This window comes from Podarcis filfolensis, assembly GCF_964270895.1.
Source record: "Podarcis filfolensis genome assembly, chromosome: 8".
NCBI lineage: Eukaryota > Metazoa > Chordata > Lepidosauria > Squamata > Lacertidae > Podarcis > Podarcis filfolensis.
In genome coordinates, this window is record NC_139611.1 from 73,562,259 (window position 1) to 73,574,156 (window position 11,898).

Sequence of the window (11,898 nt, forward strand, 5' to 3'; positions counted from 1 at the left end):
CAACTTGCCTTGGGGGTTGGATCCACTGCCGCCTGACGGTTGGGCAGCCCCACTGCAAGTGGTGGTACAATTGCAATCTCTGCACCACGTTGATACTGTTCCAGAAGTAATATGGCACAACTGCACTTGTGTTCTATAGATGCAAGTGGAGAAATAGCCACTACATAGTAAATAGAAATACAATATATCTGACCACAGTGAGGAGGGCAGTGACCAGATGAGCTGTGTAAACTTGCTCAATTTACTGTTGAAAGCACTCACTGTGAGTGGGCAGCTTCAAGCCCTCCTCCTCACTTTCCTTTCATAGTGTTCTTTAAAAAAAATTGAAGCAAATAAATCAAATCCATACAATAACAATAATAGTGTTCTTTAAATTTAAAGCCATCTTGAACTGGTCAGCCTTCAAAACAGAGGATATCTTCAAACAGAGCAACTGTATTCTGTGACGTAGGACATGCAGCAATCCTGCCCCTACCACCAAAAGAAACACAGCTAACAGGATTTGGAAATAAATAAAATAAAATAAAAATTGTCCAGTAGCACCTTATAGACCAGCTAAGTTTGTTCTGGGTATAAGCTTTCGTGTGCATGCACACTTCTTCAGATACACAGAAACAGAAGTCACCAGACCCTTGTGTATAGTGGGAGGGTGGGGTGGGGTATTTCTCAGAAGGGTAGTGGGAGATGGGTGATTGACTCAATGGGTATGGTAAACCTGTTGACGACTGTTAATGACTGCAATTAGTCCTACAGGAAAAAGCAAGGGATAGTATGCAGATGACCAAAAATAGAATCCAATATCTCTATTCAGACCAGGTCTCTCCATTGTTTTCAGTTTGGCAATAATTTGAAGACAGGAGTGCCTGGCGTGCTCTGGTCCATGGGGTCACGAAGAGTCGGACACGACTAAACGACTAAACAACAACAACAACAATTTGTAATTCAGCAACATTGTGTATGCCATCATATGCCAGCAGTGCCCTTCAGCTCTCTATATTGGATAAACAGGCCAAACCCTACACCAAAGGATAAATGGACATAAATCTGACATCAGAAATCACAAGACAGAGAAACCAGTAGGAGAACACTTCAGTCTCCCAGGACATTCAATACAAGATCTCAAAGCAGCTGTCTTATTACAAAAGAATTTCAGAAACAGACTTGAAAGAGAAGTTGCTGAATTTACCATACCCATTGAGCCAATCACCCATCTCCTACTACCCTTCACAGTGGATTTGCTCCAAGCTTAGGAAGGGCAGAGGCTAGACCCTAACACAGTGCGACAAGCCCTTCCTTCTGATCCCAGAGAATGATCCGTCAGCGGTAAGAAGAACACACTCTGCACATGCTCAGACAGAGTATTTATTATAACTTTAGATATTCCAGGGATGAGCACTAGTGGATTCAAAAGGAGAGTTCTGGAGGAGGCCGGCGACAGCAGCCATTGAGAAGCTCAGGACAAGTGCTGGCTCATCCTGTGAGAGCCAGTGTGGTGTAGTGGTTAAGAGCGGTAGATTCGTAATCTGGTGAACCGGGTTCACTTCCCTGCTCCTCCACATGCAGCTGCTGGGTGACCTTGGGTTAGTCACACTTCTCTGAAGTCTCTCAGCCCCACTCACCTCACAGAGTGTTTGTTGTGGGGAAGGAAGAAAAGGAGAATGTTAGCTGCTTTGAGACTCCTTCAGGTAGTGATAAAACAGGATATCAAATCCAAACTCCTCTTCTTCTCGGCGGTGGCTGTGCTAGAGGGAAAAATCGTGACATTCCTGGATCGAATCAGAAGCTGGGGTAGCTTCTGTTATTCTGGGAGTGTCCTGGGTAAATTGGGACGGTTGAAGGGTATGCATCATTTGTCTAATGAAAAGATAAGGGCCTAAGGGAATAATGGTACTTGTCAGCCTGGAACACCATTTCATAAATGAGTGAAAGGTCAACAAGATATTGACAGCTGCTAATGCCAGTCTGAGAAAATGTGTCACACCCAGCAGCACTCAGTTCTCGACCATCTAAGTGGAGAGTCTTATCAACAAGGCTCAACTCTTTGCTGGAGACTTTCAACCCTCAACACGTGAGAGGCTGCAGCGACAGGTGTGTGCAGGTGGGGCCAATGGGTTCCCAGCTTCTCTCTCCCTTGTGTGATGTATCAAGCTGACTGGGTGGCGTGACCATTAAATAGGTGATAACAACTGCCAGAAAGCAAGAGCAGTACATTAGGCAATCCAAGGGCTGTGAACCCTGCTGCCAAACTGCTTGGAGCCTGTTTTGTTGGCAAGATGCCTTCTGCTATAAAGATCTGATAAGGGGTGGGGGGACTTTTCTGGCTGGATCCCGAGCTTCCCATCCCTGGCTGGCTGCATTGACAGGTGGGAGCCAGATCAACCACCTGTCTAGTGCTCAATATCACGATACCAGGTGGAAATTGGGAAGGGGCTCACTCTTAGCATTGATCAGGAGGTTGAAACTGACAGCAAGCCTCCCCCCGCCCCAGCTGTACTATGGGTTCCCTAGCACAGCAGATCCCAGTGGGGATCGCTGTCAGTGCTGTTCCTTTATAGCCATGTTTTTATATGCCCCAGACCTGACACATGTGGGGCAGCTGGGGGTGGCTTGTAGAAAACAGCCTCGTGGGTCGAGTTTAGCACTCCTGCCGGGTCTAATTTGTCTCATGGACTGGAGGTTAACCATGTTTAATAATTTATTATTGTTGTTGTTGTTGTTGTTGTTGTTGGCTGGACCATAAAGAAGGCTGATCGCCGAAGAATTGATGCTTTTGAATTACGGTGCTGGAGGAGACTCTTGAGAGTCCCATGGACTGCAAGAAGATCAAACGCATCCATTCTTAAGGAAATTAGCCCTGAGTGCTCACTGGAAGGACTGATCGTGAAGCTGAGGCTCCAATACTTTGGCCACCTCATGAGAAGAGAAGACTCCCTGGAAAAGACCCTGATGTTGGGAAAGATGGAGGACACAAGGAGAAGGGGACGACAGAGGACAAGATGGTTGGACAGTGTTCTCGAAGCTACCGGCATGAGTCTGACCAAACTGCGGGAGGCAGTGGAAGACAGGAGTGCCTGGTGTGCTCTGGTCCATGGGGTCACAAAGAGTCGGACACGACTAAACGACTAAACATTATTATTATTATTATTATTATTATTATTATTATTATTATTATTATTATTTCTGCCCTGCTACCAACACATAGTGGTTTAAGGAAAGGAAGAGGGAACAGGACGGAAAGTCCCAATTCATATTGTTCCAATGACTTTCCTTTGCACCATATGGGCCGACTGTACATATGTCTGACTTTGAAAAACTTTGCACTTTGTACGCAGCTAATGATAGCTTGCATCACACATGCCAGGAATATTCCCTGTGCTTAATATCTTTGCTGCTTCCTGTTCCTTTTCCTCACTCTTGCCTGAGGTGTTCCTATGCAATAGCACCAAAGAGCTTTGACTAGTTTTGCAGTTCTGCCGCCTAAAGATCCAGCTTAAGAAGACCGCCGACAATGTGGCAAGTCCCTTTTCTCAGATTTGGCTGCCTGGGTCTGCTAACACTCAGCACGGCGATGCTACTTACTGCTATGTTTACTGGGCCCTGGGTTGTTTGGCCTTCCATTTTCGGACCTGCTTATGAAGACCTCTTAAAGCAGTGTTTCCTATCAACCTGCACATCCCTGGAGCGAGATTGGGGTAAGTGGCTGGTTGGTGACAATTACTCCAAACACCTTGGATGAAATGCCCCCATCTAGGGCAGCATGCACTCCAACGTTTCTCTGATGAAAATAGAGACCCCACCCACCTGACTGGGTTGCCCCAGCCATTCTGGGTAGCTTCCAACATACATAAAAACATAATAAAACATTATATATATATATATATATATATATATATATATATATATATATATAATCTTTCCTATACAGGGCTGCCTTCAGATGTCTTCTATAGGTTGTATAGTTACTTATCTTCTTGGTTTGGTGGCGGGGGGGGGGTCACATAACTCCAAACCCTCCAGCATTTATCCAATTAAAATAGGGACGTCCAAAGTAAAGCAGGACATTCCAGGATCAAATTAGAAACTAGGATGGCTTCTGTAAATCGGATTACTATCTTTGGAAAATGGGGACACTTGGAGGGTCTGGGGTGGCCAACTTTTCTTCTTCTTCTTGCCAGTCGCTGCTCCTCTGTTTTTTAACAGCAGCTAGATCTAGATCTTATCTTATATCCCTGTTAAGGGAAGTTTTTATGTGTGACATTTTAATGTATTTTTAATCTTTGTTGGAAGCTGCCCAAAGTGGCTGGGGAAACCCAGCCAGATGGGCGGGGTACAAATAAATTATTATTATTATTATTTACAGTGGTAGCTCCAGTTGTGCATGGAATCCGTTCTGGAGCTCTGGTCAGATCCTGAGGAATCTGCAACCAGAGGTGCTGCTTCTGTTTTTTGGGTTTTTTTAATAATTTTTATTAACCGGCCAATCAAATTAAATCACATCACATAAATTCCAAATTACAATTTTAAATTTTGTTGGCTGGACCCATATTTCAAGATCCGAAGGGGGATTCTGATCATCTTCTTGCTACTGCGTTAATGTCCAAATCAGTCCAAATCAGTCCAAAGAGAGTTCATAATTCTATCCAGTCTTATCTTGCTGTTTCCACATCACATCTTTGTCATATATTTTCTCTTTTTTCTTTATGATCTCCTCTGATAGTCTCCTTAAGCCGATAAACACCAATAATAATCCTGTGTGAATTTTTCCGTTCTTCCAATCCTCAAATCGAGATGGTTTCCATATATCATCGCCTTCATAGATAACATCGCTCTTTCCATCATTAATCTCGCAAAACTGTCGCTCTTAAGTCCCTCTGAGGAGTTTCACCCACAATATAAAAACAGCTCTATTTCTCTCTTTCTCCTCCCAGACTCAAGACCTCCGACAGAACTTCCCAATATGGCGACGGCATTTTTAATTGTGTCATTCCAAAGCTGTTATACATTCCACACTCTTCTTAAAACATGCTTTGGTTCGAAAGTGTATCTCCACACAGCCTTAAATCCACAGCTTAAGTCCTTAAAACGACATTTCTGACTCGTGAGGGGAGGGGATTCTTGTTTAATCACATAAGGAAAGAAAGGAAAGTTTTTTTCCCCTCCCCCATCAGTCATTTGCCATACCAAGTCTTGGCGTATCTTCTCATGATTTAATCTTGTCTTGTTTTATCAGAGATCTCTTCTGTTAGCAGTCTTTACTCCCCCTCCTTCCTTGAAATATGTGCATTCCTTCATCCAAATTGTTTCTTTTGAAGTTCTTGCAGCTAGTGGCGCGGATCAGGGACGGCGTCCAGGAGCACCGAAATCCCACAGGAGGGCTTTGTGCCTAGTGCCCCCATCCCCACAAATTTGGGGGTGGTATAGGGCACAGCAGGCAAGGCAGTCCCACCCACCATCCTGGGGGGGGGGTAGGGAGGCTAATTACTCCCATCATAGCCTCCAAATTACCTCGTGTGGGTCGGAGAGATGTTATTGTCAGCCATCTTCCGATGCGCCCCCTAGTGGCCCCCCAGAGGTGCTGCTTCTGTGCATGGTGCATAGAGAGCTTCTGTGCATGTGGAGAAACTCAGAAAAAATACTTCTGGGTTTGCCACATTCGCATCCTGAAGGATACACAACCGGAGATGTGTGTGTCCAGAGGTACCACTATATATCTCAACTCCATGTCAAACAGAGCGCCCTTTGCTAATAATTCCTGCATATAAAGCTCGTCTCAAATGCACACGAGCAATTTCTAGCCTTCTCCTCCTGTTTCTTCTTCCTGGGTTTGAGCTAACGCAGAATCTCCCTTTCTCATGTGAGATAAATGTAATCCTGTGGCTAATTTCAGGACATGCTCAGTCCTCGGTAAAAGGGGAGGGAGAGGTAATGCCTGGAAGCAATTGACTCTGGAGATGAAAGGTAGTCACACCCACACCAGACATTTAAAGTTCCCAGGATTCTTTGGGGTAGGGGGAAGCCACAACAGTTAAAGTGCTCTAAAGAGTGCTTTAAATGTACATGATGCTGTAGCATACTAGACTCATAAATTAACCTTGCAAAAGGGAAGGACAAAAACAAACTCCCCCTCCCAAGAAATTCCAGAGCATTGGTGCCACATGATGACGATGATTACTGTTGTTTCTCTTTTGCAGTGTACAATGTCGCTGTCATAGGATTCCTTGTGCTTGGGGCAACCGATGGAGCCATTCTGGTTGTTGTTTTCATGTGGTTCTCCATCTGCAAGAAAAGCAAGAGGGTGAACAAGTTAATGAACAAACATGGCGCCGTGCCAGGTATTTCAGTCACTGAATGTCCCCTTCTGCCCAGTTTGGGGTTGACTTTCCTGACCCGTCATGCTCAGGAAGTTTCTAGGTGGGCCTGAACTGTACCTCCACTGTTGGAGGTGACCTGCTTCTAAACACCAGTTGCTGGCAACCATGGAAGTGCCTGTTTGATCTCACATCCTATTTGTGGGTTTTGTCATCTAGTTGGCCATGATGAGAACAGGATGCTGAATTGGATTTGTCATCGGCCTGATCCAGCAGGCTTGTCTTACATACTTAATGTTAGCATTGCAAGTTGTATACTTCTGCCATGTTGGGGGTGGAGGATGGCTCCAAAACAAATTTTCCTAATCTGATAATGCTTGCAAAAATCCCAAAACAAAACCCTAATGCTTAATCTCCTAATCTGTAATGCCTGGTTATTATTGCTCTTCTTTTTCTTCTTTTTTAAAGCACTAATTACACTCTGAAGATTGGCACAAACGGTAATGTCCAGATTGATAGTGGAGCAACTTGGGTGTATTATGTGAGAATCGTTGTGGGTTGTATTCAACAAACCTTTACTCAAGAGTAGACCCATTGAAATTAACTCCGAGTTGTAAACCACTTTTTTAAAACAACAACTACAACACCAAAGCAGTGTATAAATTCAAATAAATAAATAAATAAAAGACTAACCTAGGTCCATTAATTTCAGCTTTTAGTTGTATTTCTAATTACATTTAATAAATTTTCAAAAATTTCACATATACATTCCAATGCATAATATTTTTTTCTTTTGCTTGGTTGACTTCCCACCCTATTTCCCATGGTGTTTTTTTTATTACTCCCCCTTGCTGCACCTTGTCTTCCCTCTCTTATAACAATCATACAATAATCTCTAAATCCTTCTGATGCTCATAGTTTAAATCCTGCTTGCGAATTCAATGTACTGTAATATTTCTTTAAATAGGTCCAGTAATTTCTATGGCTCTGCTCTGAGTAAATGTTAGTTGAATACCAACCACCCTGTGCCATTAAAAAAATTGGGGGGGAAATGATTATAGGCTCCTGTGGGCCCAAAGTACTCATCCACCATATAAGATTATTTGCAGCGCTTCTGCATAGTTGGTTGCTTTGGCCTTGACTCCCTTCAAGCAGCTCCCAATGTTGGAATGGGGATGGGGAAGAGCAGGGTAAGAAGACGGCAAGGTGGGGGGCAGCAGCCCCACCATTGTGCACAAACCCAAGTGTGGCTGCTGCTGGCAACCAAGAACAACTCTCAGAACAATGCCATCGTACCCCTCCTGCCCAAAGAACACAGTGCCACTTCTAAGAGGATCCCAATGCTTCAATCTCATGAGTTGCCTTTTCTGAGCATCAGCTTGGACTCCATCACTTCCAGTGGGAGATGTCTTTTTGTGTCTCGGTGTGAGTCACTGGACTTCCTGCTTTCAACTGGAAGGTTCACCCAGGACCATGACTTGTGCAAAACCAGGGCAGGTTGAGCTTCCTCTTGGGACAGGTCATTTGGGCCCTTGCCTGCTTTAAAAGCAAACCTATGAAGTGTGCCACCTCTGACCATGTGTACCTGTGCGGACCTTCCCCAAGTTTCTGGTAACAAGCCTTTCTGGTTTATCCACAAATGACAATTGGAATGTCCAACTTCCCCTATATCTGCATCATTGGTTGACTGGACAGGACAACAGGGCAGCAGTCTGTAGTGAGTCAGGAGGAACCAATAAAGCAATGAGGACCAGAGGACGAGGCAGGATTCAGGAGGCGTCAGATTAGAAACCAAGCCCCAAGAGCAAGACCTGACCCACCAGATCTCAGGTAGAACTTGGTCACTCATGCAGAGTCCCTTAGCCTCCTTATACTCTTTCCTTCCCAGGAGGAATCGGTAGCCATCTTGGAAGGCGTCAGCCCAGCAGCTGCTGTACTGAGAACCTGCAGTGATGCAGCTCGCCACACGGGGCAATGGTCAGCATTTCCCAACAGGGACAGAGTGGGGCAGGGCAACTGTGTAAACTAAGGGGTATTATGAATACTCCTTTATTTACTCCTTCCTAGTGGTCGCTACGTTGATAGGAATGTCTGTATATACTGGGAAATACACTCCACAAGTTCCTGTGAATAACCGTGGGTGGTCCTTCTTCATGGCTTGGTCTTGCTTTCCGCTTTTCTTCATTGCCGGTAAGTTAAAAAAAGATAGAGCTATTGGGGGATGGGGGGGTGGGGCATGGACTTGCATCTCTTGCAGGGGGCATGGAGGCCATGGCTTCCTTCTGGAGGCGGTGGTATCTCTTGAGAGGGCCTTCTTGTTGGTTGCAAGGAAAAGATAGGCATTCCCTGGATGCCGTTACCTCTTGAGCTTTTGCAAATTTGGGGGTTCCGCCTAGTCAAGTGACACCTCTCTCTTGCATGCAGGGGTTGTTCAGGGTGGTTAGAGAATTGTGACAAAAATAGCAACAGAACCAGACCTTGTGAGCTTCTCTTACTCACCCTATGTCTGGAACAGGAATCAGTCCTGGGAATACATTTTGTATCTGCTGCTACTGTAGCTTTCAGTCCCCCGATGATGGCATAGTCAAATATGTATATTATGTAAGTTACCGCATTTCGCCACACACTGGCACACTGAATAAAATAGTTTCTGGTGGGAGCTGAACTGCAGCAGAGAAGAAAGTGTACCACATGCGATGAATACTGGGTGGAAGGAAAATGGCGCCTTCTTACATCCCTAGGGCTATTTTGGTGGCATAAGGATAAATGCTTACTGCCTGAACTTTGGAACTGGAGGAAATTTTTTCCTCTCCCCCCTGACATTCTGACAAACATTTCTCTCTCTCCCACAGCTATAGGAATCCTGTTTTATCAAGTGTACCAAGAAATAGAAGAAGAACAGCTTGAGGACAATGTTGTACCCCAAGGGATGCCAAACAGCAGCTATTCCTTGGAAACGGAAGGGGCTAAAGGCTGAGCTTTCTCAGCATGGATGTGGAATGCATCCAGAATTATTTGCAATTTATTCTCCCCCCCCCCCACCGCCACCGCCACCGAAGATTTGGAAGTTTAAAGTTACTTACTCCTTGCATTCTTCTTCTTCTTCCCTGAATTAAATATGCATAGGAATTCTCTGTCATTCTGTTCATAGATCCAAATTTTGTAGACTTTGCAGCAGGTTTCAGCTCCTTTGCATCTCTCTTAAACACATGTATTAATGCACATATAACATTATGGAGACTTCAGGGAGCCCTTGCTGATGCTGGCCTTAGGGTCCAAGCTCCCCAATGTGGCTGCAAAGCATCAGGTGGCAGAATTTGTCATCCGATGTGATTATGTGTATGGGGGCAGGTACCCACATTGAGGCATCTGATCAAGGCCTGTATTTTAAAATGAGCTTAAAGATTTGCAAATGTTTCATGCCAGGCAGAAAACCAGCTGGCTAAGGACTTTGGCAGTTGTTTATCCTCATGGACAAGGCCCCCCCTGATTTATAGTAGTAGCAGGAGACAGGTTTCTCAAGGTTGTAAAAGGGAAATACAGGCTGGGAGCAAAGGTTACACTGACCCTACATATTACAGAATACAATCAAGCTGCAAAAACACTAATTAAGAGTTGGTAAATAGTAAGATCTCTGTTTAGATAGAACTTAATACCACGAGCCATCTGTTTTAGCCATTTGTTTTGGAATGTAGGGGCAACAGGCCAAAAGGGGCAAAAGGTGATCTGGTAATTAAGGTGCCTTGTTGAGGCAAATGTAAGATATATGGCTACTTGTCTGCCATTTATGGATAGAAGGAAATATAGCTCTTTGTCTCCCATAAAAGGTAATAGGAAATGGGTGTATCTTTTATGATTGGTTCTAGCAAACAGCCAATAGGAATTTCAACCAGGCTGATTGGACAGAGGCAGCCAAAGGAGGAGCGAGGGGGCTGGGCTGAGGAAATATAAGTGCTGGCCATCAGGGCTGGAGGGCAGGCAGAGCTTTGGTAACCATATACCACTGTGCCTATCATTTATTTGTCTGACAAATAAATTATTATTTTAATTTCTCTATTGCTGCGTTGAATATTTCATTCCAGCTAAGCGTTAACCACAAGCAGGGTGCTACAACATGGCTTGAAAGGAGCAATAAGGAGCTTAAAGTGGGGCCTCTTGCTCATTTGCTGGAACAAGGTGCACTCCCCCCCAGCCATCAGCGCATGGGCAGTGGTGTGGAATGTTTTCCACTGGGAGCAGTCAAATACAACATTCCTTGTTTTCCTAGAGTGGACATGCAAGGGAATGTTTGGTACAGCCAGTTGAAACTTCCTGTTCTTCCTGGCCTGGAGCATCCTTCCTTGCATATGACTAATGGGTGGGTGTGACCTTTCCAGACCTGGTGAAAGGACAAGGCATGCTGCCTCTCTCTCTCTCTCTCTTTTCCATCTTCCTTTCGTCCTGCGAACTTCCTGGATTGAACTGCTGGCTGCCAGCCAAGCAGTCCCCCAGGTCATCTCCCTTATGGGGTAAACCTGTTTTTATACATTTGTAACTTTAAGCCTAAAGCCTGCCTTCAGGGATCACACTGTGCTTTGCCTGATTGTGAGTAAACTTTATTTTTATTGCTTATGAATAAGACTGTGGTGTCTTTATTCTTTTAGGATGGATTCAAGGGGTCTTACCAGGAAAATATTAGAAGACATTTTGTAGCCTTATGAGGCTTTGCCCTCGGGTGGGAAAAATATTACGCCTGGGAAAGGGAAGTGGGAGTCAACAGACACAAAAGGAATAGTTTCGGAGAAAAAGGTTTTATTTCTATCATCCATGAACTGGTAGAAGGAGCAAGTGTGATAAGGCACAAAAAGCGTGCACGAAGTTCACAGTCATGTGCACAAGCATATATACCCCTTTCTAGTTCCCTCCCCCTTTCTCCTCCCTCAGGAGTCCTGCCCCATGAGTTCCTCTGAGCATGAACAGAAAGCTGTCTTGGGACTATTGGACTCTTCCCAGGAAAGGGGGGGGGGTGAGAAGCCTTGCGTTCAGCTTTTTCAGATATGTTGCAACTAGAATGAGATAAGATTCGTTTCTCAGGCCTGAGTATTCTTGGCAATGACAGAGTCTATTCGTTAGCCTTTTGAAGCCTTCTCGTGCTGATAAAATTAACGGTTTTGCCTTGCAACAGCAGAGCAAATGAGCAGATGCTTAGCTGCTGAGAAAATGATTTTGAAAAGCTTTGAGAAGCTTTGAGCCTGCTTTTGGGGGGGGAGGTGACTTCAGGCCTAGGTGGGGTCACCTGTCTTCACCTTCCTTCAATTTCAATCCAGACAAGCCAGATTGAATTGTGTATTGTCTTAAGAAACACAAGCGAGTTTGCAACTAGTTTTCTGCTGTGTAAAGGGGCAATGCACTCTGCTAAGTAAAGGAACTTGCTGGCGCAAGTTAGGAAGGATATTAATAAACATTATATCATCTCCTGCCACCCTGAGCCTTCCCACAAGTAGGAGTCTGCCTTGCTCCAGAATCAGAAAAGAGTTTGCATGGAAACTCCTTCTAAAATGGAGGGGGGAAGCTCTGTTTCAGCAAGGGTTACAATGCCACCACCTTCCTA

The 11,898-nt window shown here is 44.7% G+C and overlaps 1 long non-coding RNA gene across 1 annotated transcript; it reads left to right on the forward strand.

Moving 5' to 3' along the window:
* Nucleotides 1–3,220: 3,220 nt before the first annotated feature.
* Nucleotides 3,221–5,981, forward strand: LOC310768174. The gene is made up of 3 exons (XR_014551194.1): nt 3,221–3,692; nt 4,361–4,430; nt 5,573–5,981. It is a non-coding gene; the product is annotated as an uncharacterized lncRNA (long non-coding RNA).
* The last annotated feature ends 5,917 nt before the right edge of the window (nt 5,982–11,898 follow it).